Source organism: Gossypium raimondii, chromosome 10, assembly GCF_025698545.1.
Source record: "Gossypium raimondii isolate GPD5lz chromosome 10, ASM2569854v1, whole genome shotgun sequence".
NCBI lineage: Eukaryota > Viridiplantae > Streptophyta > Magnoliopsida > Malvales > Malvaceae > Gossypium > Gossypium raimondii.
This window is the reverse complement of record NC_068574.1, coordinates 29,131,441-29,134,753: the sequence shown is the minus strand read 5'-3', so window position 1 is coordinate 29,134,753 and position 3,313 is coordinate 29,131,441.

Sequence of the window (3,313 nt, the reverse complement as noted above, 5' to 3'; positions counted from 1 at the left end):
TCCCATTCGATGTTGTGTTGTTAAACGGTTGTGGGTATGGTGTCGTCCACAGAGTGGTTTTTATGCCATATCTTTTAATGTAGTGTTCCGTAATTAGCTTGATGTAGGTGACTACCTTCGGACGTACTAATGCCTAAAGTGTGAATACTGCAACAAAATATAAGAGTTAGGTAGCTTCCGCAAGTATACGAATCTAGTTGTAATATAGTTTGTTTACAAAGAAACACTTGGTAAGTATTCCAAGGATCGTACCCTAGGGATTGCAGTTTGGGGAAAACTACTATTAAGCCAATTACCGAAAATAACTACCAATCTACTCAAGTCACGAATTAGTATTGTTAATATGGAAGCAAGATGATAAGAATAACCAAACAATTTGAATTAAACCTAAATCTACTCCTAAGTAAATGTATCGGCTTCTCCTATCCCTTGTTTCGACTACGGGAGTTCCTTCACCTTATATCCAATTATTTTACTTGATTAACTATTAATGTAGGGTTCTAAATAATTGTTTACTAATTAACCTAGCAAGGCTTTTCAGCCTTTTACTAACCTAACTAGTCGGCAAGAACTACTCACCTCTCGATGAAACAATCTAGGTCGAGGTAAGGTATGGTTTTCATGGATAGACAATATCGATTTTGGATTAATTCCCACTTATATGACTTCCTAAGGCCATTAAGCCTTGGGTTTAAGTTCTTACGTCCCTAACCACTGATCTGCTAAGTGATTCTTGGTAGGCAATACTGATTTTGTGTTCATTCCTACCTAGATGACTTCCTAAAGTTGTCAATTTTAGGGTTTAATTACAATCAACTAGATCCAACAAATCCAAATAAAACTTTATCTGTCAATCAATTAATTAGATTAAAATAGTTGAAACATGTGAAACATGTATAATGTATAAATTGATTCTAATCTTTACACAAACATTCAATTAAAAATGTTAAAGAGATGCTCATGGATTTATCGATGAAAGCGTGGCTCCAGAACAATCTCTGCTTGCAAAAGTCTCCGGGTTGCTAACTTTCCACACTCTTGATTGCATGGAACTTGATATTCCAAGTGTTGTTGTATTTGCAAGATTTTTCTTCCAATGTTTTCTTCTGGGGCTGTGATACACTACTTATTGCTTGTATTGCATCCATGTGTGATTTGAATGGCTTGGAGTTTCCATCTATACTTTTTCTTGCTGCCATTCGGTGTCATCTCACAAATAACTTATTTCAGCTTGGTAGGGGGACACGGCTATATTCTGGAGAATATTTGAGGTTGGTGGCTTGGAGAGTGTTGGTTGTTAAAAAAGACATTAATAGAGGTGTTCTAGGGTTGAATTTGTCTTGCAAACATGGGAGATATCTTTGAAAATCTTGTTAAACCAAAATCAGAAAGTTTCCAAAAATGGCTTGTATGTTGCACCACAAGGGTGCATGGTGTGACACGACAATAAATTCCCCTGTTTTGTAATGACCCAAAAATTTAAATTTTTGATTTGTTAAAGTCTTTCATATTTAAGTATCTACTTCAGTGGTTAATGGCCTTGATTGCGTGTTTGAGGTCATGGATTGAAATCTGACCATTGGAAAAATTTTATTTTATTTTTTCCTATCCCAATCTCTATTCTTCTAACTTAAACACTATTTTCGCTCAACTTGTGACAGGATGAGTCTTCTGGTTTAGTGGTAAGGTGTTAGCTTACCCTTTGGTCTTGTGTTTGTATCTCCACACGAGCAAGTGGAAATAGTTTTACTTCCTGCGTGTGTCGTCCACATGTAGTGAGGTTAAATTTAAATTTAGAAATGTGAGAGGTGGTTAGTAGCGGGGTTGTGTTTTGATTTTATGCCTTAGTAATCTCCTAAAATCCCTCATATTGTTTTCATGTTCTGTCCCTTCCTTCTCGCGCTTTCTTTTTTTCTCACTCACTCTACTATTTTCTTTTATCATCCACTGTTGCTCTTTCCCCAAATAATTTCTTTTTTCAATTTTGGTTTTTGTTTTACTACTTGCCAAGACGAATCGACACATAAAGTCTGTTGATTAATATGTAACTTAGGGATTATTTAATTCTTTTTTATGTCTATTGCAAAGGAACTAGATTTGGAAAGTTGATTTATATGTTGTGTTACGATTAGGAGAAGATCATGAGACGGTTAGTTCTTCAAAAAACTGAGTTCGTTTCAAGTTGATGTCTCGTTAGGATGTGAGTGTTCTTCCATTGCAGGGTTCGTTCACTTTTGTTATTGGGTCTGTTCATTGTCAGATTTATTGAATTAATCATTTGGGTTGGTAAATTATGGTTATTAATTCATGTTGTTTGCCAATCTAGGTACTAGAATACTCGATTTTTGATCCTAGATCAGATTTTGACTAGCTGTGTAATGAAAACCTGAGAAAAAAGTGAACGATAGAAGCCAAAATTTGGGACAATTGACACCACACAGCCGTGTGACAGCCTGTGTGCTAGACTGTGTGCACTACATGGTTTGGGCTAATTGGGAAATGTGGTCCATACGGATGGGTGGACCACAGGACCGTGTGTGAGATCATGTGTTAGGCCGTGTGGGCCACACAGGCTGGCTATTTAGGCCATATAGGGCACACAAGTGTGTGGGCCCATTTTTAGAAATTTTACTTTGAGGTTGTATTTGTCGTGTGAATCAATTTTAATTCATCTGTAAGGCTCGAATGGTATAAATGTGACTTTAAAGCATGCTTTATGATATTCTGCTTTTGTTAATCATGGCTTATGAATGCATGAAAAAGCATGTATGTGTATATTAGCATGATATGTTTATGCTAGCATCATCTGGATTTGTGGTGTAAAGCATGTATGTTTTCCATGAATATGACATTTGTTTGATATATGTGCATTGGGGTTAGGATTTTGATTATGGAGGAAATGTTGGCAGTATAATTTAACTACCTTATATGGTGGCTCAACCACGTATGTCTGTATTTGGTGGATTACCGCATTTTGATCTAGAACTAGTCTGCATATATTCTGTAAAGCAGCATACGGTCACTTAGCAGTGTTTGGGGATGGATGGGTTTAATACCCTAATTGGTGTGTAAGGATGGTTAGAGATGGTGTGTAGCGGATGGGGGTAGGATATGAATATGCTTCTATTATGCATCTAATTCTGTATCTGCTACGCATCTATGTCTGTATTTGCTCTGTAAGTCATTAAAACATGTGCTTCTAATTTATTATATAAAATGTGTTACACATTAAGCTCACAAGCTCACTTTCTGTTTGTTTGGTTCTTAAGTAATCCTCAGGCATAGAACGAATTGGTGTGGCAGGAGCTCGGTT